Source organism: Macaca thibetana, chromosome 11, assembly GCF_024542745.1.
Source record: "Macaca thibetana thibetana isolate TM-01 chromosome 11, ASM2454274v1, whole genome shotgun sequence".
Taxonomy (NCBI): domain Eukaryota; kingdom Metazoa; phylum Chordata; class Mammalia; order Primates; family Cercopithecidae; genus Macaca; species Macaca thibetana.
Window position 1 is genome coordinate 59,808,579 of NC_065588.1, and position 18,505 is coordinate 59,827,083.

The 18,505-nt window shown below is 39.6% G+C and overlaps 1 protein-coding gene across 1 annotated transcript in view; it reads right to left on the reverse strand.

Moving 5' to 3' along the window:
- The window catches only part of PPM1H (protein phosphatase, Mg2+/Mn2+ dependent 1H), a 1,465,797-nt gene that overhangs the window by 767,924 nt on the left and 679,368 nt on the right, over positions 1 to 18,505 (reverse strand). The window lies entirely within an intron of this gene.

An 18,505-nucleotide genomic window follows, 5' to 3' on the forward strand; every position in this document is an offset into this window, starting at 1 on the left:
CCTTGGAAATAGGAAAGTTATTGGACAGGATGTTTGCCCTCTTTTTTAAATACTTCAACCTAATTTCCTTAATATCATGAATCAGAGGTCTCCATGTCATTAACTTTGCAGTCAGTTACGTTGCTGATAACCATCTCTGTTGATGCTAAGTGAATTTTGATGTAAAGACATGCATGACCCAAATCAGTCAAAATGACTATCTCAACATATGGTAACAATTGAGCAGCTAATGATCAGATAAATAGAGAACTTCTTTCTCAAGGATCTTTGCTATCTCTATATTATATTTGCCATCAATTCTATATCAATAATAATAAAGATATCATTTAATAAACAAGTACTATATTTCAGGAGTTTTGTCATCATTAATTACAATAACATTTCCACAACGAACGCATCCAATATATTCATTTAAAAGTGAGGACAAGTATTTAGAAATTCATTTTCTAGGCTCATCAGAGTCCAATTGTTTTTTCCAAGATCACATGGTAAACACTATAGCCAAGATTTGCACAACACGGCTGTCCTATTTCAAGCTCAGGCTTACAGCCCCACCTAAAGTAATTAATTCATCCCCGTTTGCCTGGAACTTTCCAAATTTTAGCACTGAATGCCCACATGGGAGGAACTCCATTTGGTCCCAGGCAAACTGGAACAGTTAGTCACACTGGAACCTCCACCCCATTGGCCAACTCAGCCTGTCAGTATCCCAACATCCAAAACCTCTTCACTTTCAAGAGGCAAAAAGTAAATTTTTTATAACAAAATGGGAAGATATTTGCTCAAGAGCATGAGGTCATACAATGTACATGATCGTAAATACATTAATAAGCTTACTAATGTATTTTTAGAAACAATTTTATAGATATGTCCTCCAGGGATTAAGGGAACAGAAAAAGTAAATAATAATGCTGTTTGTTTAAAATAAAATAAAACAAACACTACTAATCGGATAGTCCTGTAATCAGCACCGTTGAATAGACTTCTCTAAAAATGTTCTGCATCTGTGCTGTCCAATACAGCAGCCATAAACCATAAACCACAAACCACATGTGGCTACTGAGCACTTGACATTGGCTAGTGTGCCTAAGACACTGAATATCTCATTTTGTTTTATTTTAATTAAAATAGCCACTTGTGGCTATTAGCTATTATATTGCATAGCACAGTTCTCGGTAAACAATCTTTACATAAAATGCTTAAGGCCATGTATCACATGGAACATTTCTCGTTTGGGTAAATACTGACAGACATAGGGAACTTGAGTCCTACTGCCTCATAAAAATGACAATTCAAGCAATAACTCTGATTAGACTTGTGTGTGAATGTGTGAGTGTTGTTTAAATCTGGGGTGTTAATATTGACTGCCCAAACAAGAGAAACAACATTATCTTTCACACTTCTGAGAATTATAAAGCCTTTAGTATCATTTGCTCAGAAAGAATAATCTGTCACTGTAGAAAATAAAACTAATTCGACAATAAATGAAAAGTAATATAATTAACATCTAATTAATTCTCAACAGGGAGGAAAAATAGAGATTTTCTTGCTCTTTGCTACACTGGGAGCAACTGGAGGGCCCGTGTCTTTAGGCTCTTTAAACATCTAGAAGAGAACTCATTACGGATCATCATGGCGAATGGGAGGCAGGACTAGATTGCAACTCTGGACAGAGCAGCTTCTGAAAGCTCACATGGTGAATTTTAGCTACGGATGGACTGCAAGTACAAACCAGCAATCCGAGAGGACCCACAAACCCTCTGAAGGAAACGGACTGCTCCTGTGGGACCCAGGAGACACCCCACATACTGTGAGTATCCCAACTGCAGAAGTGGGAAAGGAAGACCCTCCTCTCCCGAACACACACCCACTGGAGAAGCTGAAGGTCTGTTTGTGGAGGAAGTTTCTGACTTTACCTGGAGCTGAGACAATTTAGAGAGTCCAGTGAAATACAGGTGAGAGGTGACAACGTGCTAGCAGCCCTCGCTGGCTCTGGGCGCCTCCTCAGCCTCCAGGACCACTCTGGCGCGCTTGAGGAGCCCTTCAGCCCCGCTGCTGCACCATGGGAGTACCTCTCTGGGCTGGCCGAGGCCGGGGCAGCTCCCTCTGCTTGTGGGGAGGTGTGAAGGGAGAGGTACCGGCGGGAACTGGGGCTGTGCGCTGCTCTAGCTGGCCAGCGCGCGATCTGAGTGGGCGCGGGCTCCTTGGGCGGCCTGCCAGAGCCGCCAGCCCCAGGCAGTGAGGGGTTTAGCACCCGGCCCAGCAGCTGCGGAGGGTGCTGAGTCCTCCAGCACTGCCGGCGCGCCTGCACGGGGCTCCAATTCTGGCTGGGCCTTAGTTACCTCCCCACAGAGCAGGGCTCCGGAACTGCAGTCCGCCATGCCCCAGCCGTCCTCCTCCCCCCTGGGCTCCCGCACAGCCCGCCCTAGCCTCCCCAAGGGGCGCAGCACCCTGCTCTGCAGCGCCTGGTCCCATCCACTGCCCAAGGGCTGAGAAGTGCGGGTGTGGTGTGGGACTGGCCGGAAGCTCCTCTTGCGGCCCCAAAGCTGGATCCACTAGGGGAAGCCAGCTGGGCTCCTGAGTGGAGTGGGGAATTTAGAGAATTTTTATATCTAGCTGGAGGATTGTATATGCACCAGTCAGCACTCTTGTGTCTAGCTTGGGGGTTTGTGGATGCACCAATCAGCACTCTGTAGCTAGCTAATCTGGCCTGGACTTGCAGAACTTTTATGTCTAGTTGGAGGATTGTAAACGCACCAATCAGCACTTTGTGTCTAGCTCAAGGACTGTAAATGTACCAATCAGTGCTCTGTGTCTAGCTAACCTAGTGGGGACTTGGAGAACTTTTGTGTCTAGCTGAAGGATTGTAAATGCACCAATCAGCACTCCGTGTCTAGCTCAAGGTTTGTAAATGCACCAATCAGCACCCTGTCAAAACGGACCAATCAGCTCTCTGTAAAATGGGCCAATGAGCTCTTTGTAAAATGGACCAATCAGCGGGATGTGGGTGGGGTCAGATAAGGGAATAAAAGCAGGCTGTGGAAGCTTTGTTCTTTTGCTCATTGCAACAAATTTTGTTGCTGATAGGTCTTTGGGTCTGTGCTGCCATTATGAGCTGTAACACTCACTGCGAAGGTCTGCAGCTTTACTTCTGAAGCCAGTGAGACCACAAACCCAGTGGCAGGGAGGAACAACTCCAGATGTGCCATCTTTAAGAGCTGTAACACTCACGGTGAAGGTCTGCAGTTTCACTCCTGAAGCCAGACAGACCATGAACCCACTGGAAGGAATGAACAACTCCAGACACACCACCTTCAAAAGCTGTAACACTCACAAGGAGGGTCTGCAGCTTCACTCCTGAAGTTAGTGAGACCACAAACCCACCAGAAAGAAGAAACTCCAGACACATCTGAACATCTAAAAGAACAAACCCTGGACACACCATCTTTAAGAACTGTAACACTCACCATGAGCGTCCGTGGCTTCATTCTTGAAGTCAGAGAGACCACAAACCCACCAATTCTGGACACACAGGGGTAGAGGAAGCAGCAGAGAGGCCCTGGGTGTTCGTTCCATCTTCTAGCAGTCCTTCCCTGCCTAGCACCACAGAGATCCATTGGAAGGGTAACCAGAGGAGCAGGGGGCAAAACGCCACAGAAGAAGGAAATCTCTAGCTGAATTTTGTAACAATTTGCAGACTCCACAGGCAGGGGAAGAACCAAGCCCTTTTTTTTTGCAGTTGGGTGGTGGGTAGCCCAGGGCAAGTTGTCAAGCCTATCACACTCTCCGCCTGGAAACACACTCGAGGCTGTTGGAGTGGGGCACGGTGGGAGGGAGACCCACCTTTCAGTTTGTATCAGAGCTGGGTGAGGTCTGTGACTGCCAGCTTTCCCCCACTTCCCTGACAACCTGCATAACTCCACAGAGGCAGCCATAATAATCCTCCTAGGTACACAACTCCAGTGACCTCTGAATCACCCCCATCCACCACAGCAGCCACAGCCACACCCACCCAAGGAGAGTCGGAGGTCAGACACGCCTAGCCCTGCCCCCACCTCATGGTTCTTCCCTACCTACCCTGGTAGTGGAAGACAAAGGGCATATAATCTTGGGAGTCCTGGGGCCAGGCCCACCACCAGTCCCTCTCTACACTACTACAGCTGATGCTTTCTGGAAAGCACCACCTCCTAGGAGGCCAACCAGAACAAAAATAGAGCATTAAACCACAAAAGCTGAGAGAGTCCATTGCACCCCCCCCCACCACCACCTCCACTGGAACAGGCGCTGGTATCCACGGTTGGGAGACCCATAGACGGTTCATGTCACAGGACTCTGTGCAGAAACACCCAGTACCAGCCCAGAGCCAGGTGGACTTGCTGGGTGGCTAGACCCAGAAAAGAGAAAGCAATCACTGCAGTTTGGCTCACAGGAAACCACATCCATAGGAAAAGGGGGAGAGTACTACATCAAGGGAACACTCTGTGGGACAAAAGAATCTGAACAACAGTCTTCAGCCCTAGACCTTCCCTCTGACAGAACCTACCCAGATGAGGAGGAACCAGAAAACCAACCCTGGTAAAATGACAAAACAAGGCTCTTTAATACCGCCCCCCAAAATCACACTAGTTCAACAGCAATGGACCCAAACCAAGAAAAAATTGCTGATTTACTGAAAAAGAATTCAGAAGGTTAGTTACTAAGTTAATCGTGGAGAGACGAGAGAAAGGTGAAGCCCAACACAAGGAAATCCAAAAAACAATACAAGAAGTGAAGGAGGAAATATTCAAGGAAATAGATAGCTTAACGAAAAAACAATAAAAAATTCAGGAAACTGGCCAGGCACGGTGGCTCATGCCTGTAACCCCAGCACTTTGGGAGGCCAAGGAGGGTGGATCACCTGAGGTCAGGAGTTCAAGACCGGCCAACACAGTGAAACCCTGACTCTACTAAAAATACAGACATTAGCGAGGCATGGTAGCAGGTGCCTGTAATCCCAGCTGCTTGGGAGGCTGATACAGAAGAATCACTTGAGCCTGGGAGGCAGAGGTTGCAGTGAGCCGAGATGGTGCCACTGCACTCCAGTCTGGGCAACAGAGCAAGACTCCATCTCAAAAAAAAAATTCAGTAAACTTTGGACACACTTTTAAAAATGTGAAATGCTCTGGGAAGGCTCAGCAACAGAATGGAACAAGTAGAAGAAATTCAGAACTCAAAGACAAAGTCTTCTAATTAATCCAATCCAATGAAGGCAAAGAAAAAAAGAATAAGAAAATATGAACAAAGCCTCCAAGAAGTCTGGGATTATTTTAAATGACCAAACTTGATAATAATTGGTACTCCTGAGCAACAAGAGAATTCTAAAAGCTTGGAAAACATATTTGGGAGAATAATTGAGGAGAACTTCTTCAACCTTGCTAGAGACCTAGACATCCAAATACAAGAAGCACAAAGAACACCTGGAAAATTCATTGCAAAGAGATATTTGCCTAGGCACATTGCCATCAGCTTATCCAAAGTTAAGACAAAGTAAAGAATCTTAAGAGCTGTGAGACAGAAGCACCAGGTAACCTATAAAGGAAAACCTATCAGATTAACAGCAGATTTATCAGTAGAAACCCTACAAGCTAGAAGGGATTGGGGCCCTATCTTCAGCCTCCTCAAATAAAACAATTATCAGCTAAGAATTTTGTATCCAGTGAAACTAAACATCATATATGAAGGAAAGATACAGTCTTTTTCAGAAAAACAAATGCTGAGAGAATTTGCCATTACCAAACCACCACTACAAGCACTGCTAAAAGGAGCTCTAAATCTTGAAACAAATCCTGGAAACACATCAAAACAGAACCTCTTTAAAATATAAATCACACAGAACCTATAAAACAAAAATAAATATTAAAAAGCAAAAAACAAAACAAAACAAAAATACATAGGCAACAAAGAACACAATGAATGCAACAGTACCTCACATTTCAATACTAACATTGAATGTAAATCGCCTAAATGCTCCACTTAAAAGATACAGAACTGTAGCATGGGTAATAACTCACGAACTAACCATCTGCTGCCTTGGAAGACTCACCTAACACATAAGGACTCACATAAACTTAAAGTAAAGGGGTGGAAAAAGGCATTTCATGCAAATGGTATAACTTACCCAAAAGCAAACAGGGGTGACTATTCTAAGACAAAACAAATTTTAAAGCAACAGCCATTAAAAGAAACAAAGAGGGACATTATATAATGGTAAAAGGCCTTGTCCAGCAGGAAAATATCACAGTACTAAACATATATGCCCCTAACACTGGAACTCCCAAATTTATAAAACAATTACTAATAGACCTAAGACATGAGATAGACAGCAATACAATAATAGTGGGGTCTTCGATACTCCACTGACTGCATTAGACAGGTCATCAAGAAGACAGAAAGTCAACAAAGAAACAATGGATTTAAATTATACCTTGGAACAAATGGACTTAACAGATACAGAACATGTCATCCAACTGCAGAATATATCCAGATGGGTAGCATTAATATTGTGAAAATGACCATACTGCCAAAAGTGATCTACAAATTCAGTGCAATCCCCATCAAAATACCACCATCATTCTTCACAGAATTAGAAAAGACAATTCTAAAATGTATATGGAACCAAAAAAGAGCCCACATAGCCACAGCAAGACTAACCAAAAAGAACAAATCTGGAGACATCACACTACATGATTTCAAACTATACTATAAGGCCATAGTTACCAAAACAGCATGGTACTGGTATAAAAATAGGCACATAGACCAATGGAACAGAATAGAGAACCCAGAAATAAACCCAAATATAGCCCACTGATCTTTAACAAAGTAAACAAAAACATAAAGCGAGGAAAGGACACCCTTTTCAACAAATGGTGCTGGGATAATTGGTTAGTCACATGTAGGAGAATGAAACTGGATCCTCATCTCTCACCTTATGCAAAAATCAACTCAAGATCAATAAGGACTTAAACCTAAGGCCTAAAACCATAAAAATTTTAGAAGATAACATTTGGAAAACACTTCTAGACATTGGCTTAGGCAAGGATTTCATGACCAAAAGCAAATGCAAATGCAATAAAAACAAAGATAAATAGTTGAGACTTAATTAAACCAAAGAACTTGCATACAGCAAAAGCAACAGCCAGCAGAGTAACCAGACAACCCATAGGGTGGGAGAAAATCTATCAGGAGAACCCCACCCCCATATTCAACATGGGTTCTTTTCTATTTCCCTAAGCATTGGCTGGTCTGAGAAATAAAGGGAAAGAATACAAAAGAGAGAAATTTTAAAGCTGGGTGTCTGGCGGAGACATCACATGTTGGCAGGTTCCGTGATGCCCCTGAGCCATAAAACCAGCATGTTTTTATTAGTGATTTTCAAAAGGGGCGGAAGTGGGTCACAGAGATCACATGCTTCACAAGGTAATAAAAATATCACAAAGCAAATGGAGTCAGGGCAAGATCACAGGACCACAGGACAGGGCAAAATTAAAATTGCTAATGAAGTTCGGGCATGCATTGTCATTAATAACATCTTATCAGGAGACAGTGTTTTAGAGCAGACAACCAGTCTAACCAAAATTTATTAGGCGGGAATTTCCTCGTCCCAATAAGCCTGGGAGTGCTATGGGAGACTGGGGCTTATTTCATCCCTTTGTCTTCGACCGTAAAAGACAGCCGCCCCCACAGTGGCCATTTTAGAGGCCTACCCTCAGGGGCTCATTCTCTTTCTCAGGGATGTTCCTTGCTGAGAAAAAGAATTCAGCAATATTTCTCCTATTTGCTTTTGAAAGAAGAGAAATATGGCTCTGTTCCACCTGGCTCACCAGCAGTCAGAGTTTAAGTTTATCTCCCTTGTTCCCTGAACATTGCTGTTATCCTATTCTTTTTTCAAAGTGCCCAGATTTCATATTGTTCAAACACACATGCTCTACAAACAATTTGTGCAGTTAACACAATCATCACAGCAACATACATCCTCCTCAGCTTATGAAGATGACGGGATTAAGAGATTAAAGTAAAGACAGGCATAGGAAATCACAAGGGTATTGATTAGGGAAGTGATAAGTGTCCATGAAATCTTCACAATTTATGTTCAGAGATTGCAGTAAAGACAGGTGTAAGAAATTGTAAAAGTATTAATTTGGGGAACTAATAAATGTCCATGAAATCTTCACAATTTATGTTCTTCTGCCACTGCTTCAGCCGGTCCCTCCATTCATTGTCCCTGATTTCCCACAACAAAAATCTTCACAATCTATACATCTGACAGAGGACTAATATCCATAATCTACAATAAACTCAAACAAATCAGTAAGAAAAAACACACAATCCCATCAAAAGGTGGGCTAAGGACATGAATAGACAATTCTCAAAAGAAGATATACAAATGGCTAACAAATATATTAAAAAATGCTCAACATCATTAATGATCAGGGAAATCAAAATCACAATGTGATACTACCTTACTCCTGCAAGAATGGCTATAATCAAAAAACAGCAGATGTTGGTATGGATGCAGTGAACAGGGAACACTTCTACACTGCTGATGGGAATGTAAACTAGCGCAGCCACTATGGAAAACAGTGTGGAGATTCCTTAAAGAACTAAAAGTAGAACTACCATTAGATCCAGCAATCCCACTACTGGGTATCTAACCAGAGGATAAGAAGTCATTATTTGAAAAAGATGCTGTACAATTTATAGCAGCACAATTCACAATAGCAAAACCTTGGAACCAACCCAAATGCCCATCAATAAACAAGTGGCTAGAGAAACCGTGGTATATATAGAGGATGGAATACTACACATCCATAAAAAGGAATGAATCAACAGCATTTGTAGTGACCTGGATGAGACTGGAGATTATTATTCTAAGTGAAGTAACTTAGGAATGCAAATCCAAACATCGTATGTTCACACTGATATGTGGGAACTAAGCTATGAGGACACAAAGGCATAAGAATGATACAATGGACTTTGAGGACTTGGGGGAAAGAGTGGGAGGGAGCGAGGAATAAAAGACTACAAATATGGTTCAGTGTATACTGCTCCGGGTGGTGGGTGCACCAAAATCTCACAAATCACCACTAAAGAACTTACTCATGTAACCAAATACCACCTGTACCCCAATAACTTATGGAAAATTTTTAAAAATTAAATTAAAATTTTTAAAAAAGAACTCATTACAAACTTCAAGAAACCCAGCAGTTCTGTGAAAAGAAACTCTCTGTTGGGAAATTGGAACTTGCTATTAAAAATAAAAAAATGAGTAGGGAAGAAAAACACTTTTTAGATAATAGTTTGTTGTTTTATTTATGTCACACTATTACTGCACCTCAAAGAAGACTTTATTACTGTTAGTTAAAAATCATTGAGAAGGCCGGGCGCGGTGGCTCAAGCCTGTAATCCCAGCACTTTGGGAGGCCGAGGCGGGCGGATCACAAGGTCAGGATATCGAGACCACAGTGAAACCCCGTCTCTACTAAAAATACAAAAAATTAGCCGGGCGCGGTGGCGGGCGCCTGTAGTCCCAGCTACTCAGGAGGCTGAGGCAGGAGAATGGCGGGAACCCGGGAGGCGGAGCTTGCAGTGAGCCGAGATCGCGCCACTGCACTCCAGCCTGGGCAACAGCGTGAGACTCCGTCTCAAAAAAAAAAAAAAAAAAAAAAAAAAAAAATCATTGAGAAGAGGCCGGGCGCGGTGGCTCAAGCCTGTAATCCCAGCACTTTGGGAGGCCGAGACGGGCGGATCACGAGGTCAGGAGATCGAGACCATCCTGGCTAACACGGTGAAACCCCGTCTCTACTAAAAATACAAAAAACTAGCCGGGCGAGGTGGCGGGCGCCTGTAGTCCCAGCTACTCGGGATGCTGAGGCAGGAGAATGGCATAAACCCGGGAGGCGGAGCTTGCAGTGAGCTGAGATCCGGCCACTGCACTCCAGCCCGGGCTACAGAGCAAGACTCCGTCTCAAAATAAATAAATAAATAAATAAATAAATAATAAAAATCATTGAGAAGAAAGAAGCATCATTCATCTTTCAATTCTAAACAAGGCTTCCATTTCCTGTTTTTTTTTTTTTTTATTGAGACAGGTTTTTTTATTGAGATTGGTTTTGTTTTTCTATTAGCTGTTAATTTATTCTAAAACTTAAAAAAACTGATATACTCTTTTTAATAACCCTTCTTCACATTTACTAGATTGTGCCAATAGAATTTAGGAGTAGTTCTAAAATATCACATTTATATAAAATGGAGACTACAGAGAATTTTTATTTAATATTTGTTGAAATCAGCAAGTATTTTTCTAAGATTTAGGCAGAAAAGACTTACAAAAAGAACCAGTGGCATAAGTTGAAAATACCTCACATCAATTTTAGCAGAAAAAGAACTAAAGCACAAAACCTCAGCAACCTTTAAGTATCTAAACCAAAATTGCTTTAAAAAAATTTTTTTTAAACTTTTATTTTAGGGTCAGGGGTACATATGCAGGTTTGTGATACAGCTAAACTTGTACCACAGGGGGTTTTTGTACAGATTATTTTGTCACCCAGATACTAAGCCTAGTACCCAATATTTATTTTTTCCCGATCATCTCCTTCTTCTCATACTACATCCTCAAATAGGCATCAGCATCTCATGTTCCCCTCTATGTGTCCATGAGTTCTCATCATTTAGTTCTCACTTATAAGTGAGAACGTGGAATATTTTGTTTCCTGTTCATGCATTAGTTTGCTAATGATAATGGCCTCTAGTTCCATCCATGTTCCTGCAAAAGATATGATCTTATTCTTTTTTATGGCTGCATAGAATTTCATGATATATATATGTACCACATTTTCTTTATTCAGTCTATCATTGATGGACATTTAGGTTGATTCCATGTCTTTGCTATTGTGAGTAGTTCTGCAATAAACATTCACATGTGTGTGTCTTTATGGTAACACGATTTATATTCCTTTGGGTATATACCCAGTAATGGGATTGTTGGGTCAAATGGTATTTCTGTTTTTAGCTCTTTGAGGAATTGCCATACTGCTTTCCACAATGGTTGAACTAATTTACACTCTGCCAACAATGTATAAGCATTACCCTTTCTCCACAACCTTGCCAGCATCTGTTAACTTTTTAACAATAGCCATTCTGACTGGTGTGAGATGGTATCTCACTGTGGTTTTGATTTGCATTTCTCTAATGATCAGTGATGTTGAGCTTTTTTTTATATGATTGTTGGCCACATGTGTGTCTTCTTTTGAAAAGTGTCTGTTAATGTCCTTGTCCCACTTTTAAATGGTATTTTTTTCTTGTAACTTTAAGTTCTTTATATATGCAAGATATTAGGCCTTTGTCAGATGCATAGTTTGCAAATAGTTTCTCCCATCCTGTAGGTTGTCTCTGTACTCTGTATATAGTTTCTTTTGCTGTGCAGAAGCTCTTAAGTTTAATTAGATCCCACTTGTCAACTTTTGCTTTTGTTGTAATTGTTTTTGATATCTTCGTCATGAAATGTTTGCCCATGCTTATATCCAGAATGGTATTGTCTAGGTTGTCTTCCGGGGTTTTTATGTTAACAGTTTGGGGGTTTAAATCTAAGTCTTTAATCCATCTTGAATCAATTTTTGTATATGGTATAAGGAAGGGGTCCAGTTTCCATCTTCTGCATATGGCTAGCCAATTATCCCAGCATTATTTATTGAATAGGAAGTTATTTTCCCAGTGCTTGTTTTTGTCAGCTTTGTCTAAAATCAGATGGTTGTAAGTATGTCACCTTATTTCCAAGCTCTCTATTCTGTTCCATTTGTCTACGTGTCTGTTTTTGTACCAGTACTATGCTGTTTTGGTTACTGTAGCCCTCTGGTATAGTTTGAGGTCAGGTAACACAATGCCTCCAGCTTTGCTCTTTTTGCTTAGGATTGCCCTGACTATTCAGACTCTTTTGGTTCCATATGAAGTTTTTTCCAGTTCTGTGAAGAATGTCATTGGTTGTTCAATAGGAATAAATTGCTTTGGGCAGTATGGCCATTTTAATAATACTGATTCTTCCTCTCCATGAGCATGGGATGTGCTTCCATTTGTGTCATCTCTGATTTCTTTGAGCAGTATTTTATATTTCTCATTGTAAAGATATTCCACCTCCCAGATTAGCTGTATTCCTAGGTATTTTATTCTTTTTGTGGCAATTGTGAATGGGATAGCACTCCTGATTTAGCTCTAGACATGACTGTTGTTGGTATATAGGAATGCTAGTAATTTTTATTCATTGATTTTGTATCCTGAAATTTTGTCAAAGTTATTTATCAGCTGAAGGAGTTTTTGGGCCAAGACTATGTGGTTTTCTAGACATAGAATTATGTTGTCTGCAAACAGGGATAGTTTGATTTCCTCTCTTATTTAGATGCACTTTATTTATTTCTCTTGCCTTATTGCTCTGGCCAGGACTTCCAAAACTATGTTGAATAGGAGTAGTGAGAGAGGGCATCCTTGTCTTGTACCAGTTTTCATGGTGAATGCTTCCAGCTTTTGCCCATTCAGTATAATGTTGGCTGTTGGTTTGTCATAGACGGCTTTTACTATTTTGAAGTATGTTCCTCCAATACACAGCTTATTAAGAGTTTCTAACATAAATGGATGTTGAATTTTATTGAAAGTCTTTTCTGCATTGAGATAATCATGTGGTTTTTGTCTTTAGTTATGTTTATATGATAAATCATACTTATTGATTTGCATATGTTAAACCAATCTTGCATCCCAGGAATTAAGCCTATTTGATTATGGTGGACTCAGTTTTTTATTCAGTTTGCAAGTATTTTACTGAGAATTTTTGCATCAATATTCACCAAGGATATTGGCCTGAAGTTTTCTTTTTTGCTGTATCTCTGCCAGTTTTGGTATCAGGATGATGCTGGCTTCACAGAATGAATTAAGGAGGAGTCCCTTCTCCTCAATTTTTTGGAATAGTTTTAGTAGAAATGGTACCAGTTCTTCTTTGTACATCTAGCTAGCAGAATTCAGCTATGAACCCATCTAGTCCTAGCTTTTTTGGTTTGTAGGCTATTTATTACTGATTCAGTTTCAGAGCTCATTATTGGTTTGTTCAGGGAAGAAATTTTTTCCTGGCTCAGTCTTGGGAGAATATTCGTGTCCAGGAATTTATCCATCTCTTCTAGGTTTTCTAGTTTGTGTGCATAGAGGTGTTCATAATAGTTTCTCATGGTTATTTTTATTTTTGTGGGATCAGTGGTAACATCCATTTTGTTGATTCTAATTGTGTTTATTTGGATCTTCTCTTGTTTTTTCTTTATTAGTCTTGCTAGAGGCCTATCTCATTAATTTTTTTGAAAAACCAACTCCTTGATTTGTTGATCTTCTGAATAGTTTTTCATGTCTTGATTTCCTTCAGTTCAGCTCTGATTTTGATTATTTTTTGACTACTGCTAGCTTTGGGGTTGGTTTGCTCTTGCTTCTCTAATTATTTCAGTTGTGACGTTAGGTTGTTAATTTGGGATCTTTCTAACTATTTGATATGGGCATTTAGTGCTGTAAAATTTCCTCTTCATACTGCCTTAGTTGTGTCCCAGATATTCTGGTATGTTATATCATTAGTTTCAAAGAACTTCTTGATTTCTGCCCTCATGTCATTACTCACTCAAAAATCATTCAGGAGCAGGTTACTTAATTTCCATGTAATTGCATGATTTTCATTGATTTTTTACTCTTGACTTCTATTTTTATTGTGCTGTGGTCCAAGAGTGTGTTTGCAGAATTACTTTATAACTTTATAATTTTTTAACCAGCAAATAGACAAATGGTATTCTGCCTAAAATTTCTATCTTCCTAGAAGCCAGAGAATGAATTAAGTTACATTTCAAAGTTACCTTCCAGGGTCATTAAAGCTATTCTTCATCTGCTTCCAATCAGATTAAAGTAGATCTAAAGAGCAGGACTGTGAATATTATATTCACTGCTACATCCTCAACTCATGATAGGTATTCAGTAAATACTTGTTCTTGCAAGTTTACTTTGTTTCCTCTGTGATAATTCCTCGTTTGTGGAGTCAACAAACCTTACCTAGATTTTCTGCTTATTTTAATAAAAGAATTTTTCAGTGTCAGCGGACAACAAGAAACAGAAGACTAAACTATCAAGATGGAGAAAACATTTTTAATCCCATCTACTAATGGAAACTACATGTAGTTTACCCAGAGCAGCCCCTGTAGGTAAACCAGACCACTTCATGTAAGTAAATATTACCAAAGGAAACCTAAGCAGGGACAGATGCCTTAAGATAATGATTTCTCAACCTGGGGAGTTAGAATGTAGGGGAGGATTCTCAGTATACTGGGTAGAAGATAATGGATATGAAATAAGAAAACCATATTATTTTATGCAAATTCAAATTCATAAAATGAAGTAAAGACAAATTATAGACAAAAAATCTTGCAAATTCTTGACTGATGTTGAAAGATTGGGAAAAATGTTGGTGATGCATGTGAGTCAATCTGTGAATATGTTTAAGAAACTTGTACATTTTTAACATATGAATATGTTGCTACCTTAAAACTGAAGTGGAACCTTAAAGAGAAATGAAGTGAGGAATAGAAATGATGAATTAATTAATATTTGTTAGTTATGTGTCAGATGTTGGGATTTTGTCCTACTGACTTCACCACATGTGGGTGGTCTCCTTTACACAGCCAGATGCACATCAACTTCTGATACTACATCTATACACTTTCGGTTCCCAAGAGATTTAACACCAGCATGCTCCAGCTAAATGCGCTTGCTTTATTTCTGGCTACGGCATCTCTTGAGCTGGTTCTCTACTATAATGAGCCAGATTTCACTACTCAGAAACATGCAGAATGTCCTTGACTTTCTTCCCTAAAATCGGATCTTCTGTTTCCTTTCCTATGAGTTCCAACCCAGTCCTATTGAGTCCTCCAAGGCAAATTTCTCACCCTGTTCCGACTGCCTAGGACGCTCTTCTCCTTCAGGCCAAATGCCTGACACTTGTTCTCTCACTTCATTCAGGTCTCTGCTCAAGTGTAACCTCATTAGAGATCATCCCTGATCACCTTGCCTAAAATAACACCTCTTCACTCTCTGTGTCCAGTCAGGCCTCCAACAACACCTTACTCTATTCATTCCTCTGTATTTTTCCTTATATAGCATGTATCACGACCTGACAACCTATTGTATTATATTATGACATGTGTGTGCATGTGTATGTGTGTATGTGTATATATGTATGTTTTTGGTCTACTAACTAGTAATTACATCCATGAAGGTAGAAACTTTGCTTTATTCTTGTTATATCCCCAACAGTTCTAAGCACATAGCAGGCACAAAAATAAATATTGATTAAATGGGTGAATAAATGAATCTTTTTTACCAGTTGAATATCAAGATATAAAAGAGAAAAGGTACAGTTTTGCTACTACTTGCAAAATCACTACTCATAGGATGATGACCTTACTATATGTCTTTGAAGCCTCATATCTAATTTTGTAGAAAACAGAACTATGTCTACCAAAATAAACATAATTTCTCAATCATTAGAAATGTTTGTCAGAGCAATCAAAACATGGAAAACTATGCAAAAGATAGAGTCAGATGACTGATATTTTTAGGTATGTTCTGTTAGCAATTTTTAGTTTATAAAAACTTTGACTCTCAAGAAAAATGACATCAAAGAGAAATTCCCAGATATTAACAGGCCTTTAACATATATACATGTGTGTGTGTGTGTCTGTGTGTGTGTGTGTATAAAATGAGTATCTGCTGGTAATATAAAACTATGAAAAATTATGATTCTTGACCTGTAAAAAGAGAACTCATTCATGCCAATTTCATGGATCTGCCAAGAGAAGAAATCAACTTTTCACTTTGCTCACTACAGAAAAACATTGAAGTACCATTTTGGTGGTAAGAATGAACAACCACATTCATTCTTTGGTATTTTCCTTTTTCATCATTTATAGTTGTCAGAGCAGTGATCCTAGCATTGTTCCACATAGTCAAATCATACTCAACTTCGTCATTCTGTAGCTTCTTTTAGATTATAAGAAGAAGAAATTTTTGCTGTTTTCATTATAATGTATATGCTGAATTCTACATTGTTTACTTCCACACACAGGGATTCTAAACACAATTTATTATTGTTCAGACCAATACCCAGGGAAGAGAACTCCTTGATGTTCACAATTCATGCATCTTTATTCTTCATTTAAATAAGTATAGTCAACAACTCCTCTGATGAGGAAATGCCAGGGCAGAAGCACTTCAGTTTCCTAAAAGAAAAAGTCTCTAAACTCCTGGATATACCGTATTTTAGATGTCTTAAAGTCCCACAGGAAAAAGAGTTGTGTATGAAAATAATATTATTGGCCGGGCACAGTAGCTCGCATCTGTAATCCCAACACTGCTCCCATCTATAATCCCAGCACTGCTCGCATCTACAATCCCAGCACTTTGGGAGGCAAAGGTAGGCAGATCACCTGAGGTCAGGAGTTCAAGACCAGCCTGGCCAATGTGGTGAAACCCCATCTCCACCAAGAAATACAAAAATTAGCCAGGCTAATTGTGATTGTAATCACAGCTACTCGGGAGGCTGAGGCAGGAGAATTGCTTGAACCCAGGAGGCAGAGGTTGCAGTGGGCCAAGATCACACCACTGTACTCTAATCTGGGTGACACAGCAAGACTCCATCTCAAAAAAAAAAAAAAGAAATAAAGAGAAAGAAAATGATATTATTAACAGTTCACAAGGTACTGAGTGTCTAAATAGAGAGAAATCTCCTGTCACCTTGGTACTGGCTGACATGTGGACTCTGACAGAAGAGTGGGCATCCGTGCCGTAGATGCTTCAGTGGTGTCATCACAGGCATAGTTTTAGTCTCACCTGACACAAAATGTGATTATAGTTTTAAATAATAATCATGAAGGCAAGTAATTTACATTTCAGTCTAATAAAAACACTAAGACCTTCCTTAGCCAAGCAGCTGAAATCCTGCTAATGAGATTCATCATTGGCCTGCTTAGTTACCTCATACATCTTTATCTGCTGATTCCAACTCTCTTCACATGCAGAACTACACATCATTCTTATAAATTATGTGAATCTCTTAAGAGTGAAACATTTCCGAGCAAAACACTACAAGCTTAGGTAATGTAGCAGAATGATCTCTGCTACAAGAGACTCAACTACTAAGTATATTCCTGGACAAGTTATTTTTCAATTAATGTTCCATGAGTAAATCTATTGGAAGCACTGTGGTAGTTAACCCTGGAGAATAGAAAGATGACTCTAATGATAGTTTGGACCTCCAAGTCAAGGGTATGGGTACATCATAGTGTATGTGTATTTCTACAATCTCATAGAAAAAAATAGGATATGGCCACATAGAATTATAATATTACTGTATTCACTGCCACGGTAAGATACATTTTTTAAGAGTTAAGAATCTCTCCATCTTTTACTATAGTCTCTAAAAGTCTGAAACATCTATTCTTTGAATATTTCCTATCACTGGCCCATAAAACTCCCTTGGCCTGATGCTTTGGTGGTGCTGACTGGAGAAAGAGCTAGATTTTTAACAATCATTATTTGTTTTATATTTATTTGTCTCCTTGGGTTTTGTACATCATTATCAATTTGCTTTTGAATTTTAACAATATATTTTATTTAACCCAATATATCTAAAATACTACCATTTCAACATATAATCCAAATTTAAAATTTTTAATGAGACCTTTTACATTCTTAGTAAATGTCTCCTAAATCCAGTGCATGTTTTACACTTACAATACATCTCAATTCGGACTTGACACATTTCAAGTGCTCACTACCCCCACGTGGCTAGAGACTACCATATCAAACAGGGCAGTTCTAGATCTTACCTACACAGACTTTTGAGACCTAATGATTCTCACACTACCTTGTTCTGTAGTGACTGTGCTGCAAATACCTTGTCTAGATTCTGACATGATTTCCCATTTCTAAGCTACTGGTCACATTGAACTTTTAACTCCTAAATCACTGATTCCAGAAATGGACACATTGCTTGGCTCTCTCAATACCTATTTCCTGTCTGACTAACATTGTCCTGCTGCTACATATCTGGCATGACATCAAGTAATTATTTAGGCTTTTCTCGTTAGAAGAGAGTTCTGTTTTGTAGAAAAGGTATCACTGAGTGCAAGAACGTGCTGAATTCTCTGTGGATTCTTTAGATTTACCTATGGCGAGCTTAACTATTTGGAATATAAGACTATTATCTGGTTCCCAGATCCACTCATGGGTACTTGCTGCTTGCTGATGTAGTACACAAAAGAAAATAGCTTTTAAACATCAGAAGCTAAATATTATCCTGGTCTTTCTCTTTAAATTTGTTCAGTGAAAAATTCCTAATTTGTTCCCACAGGCCAATGAATGATTCCCTGTTTCAAGTAGAATGCAGTCAGTGTTATGTGCT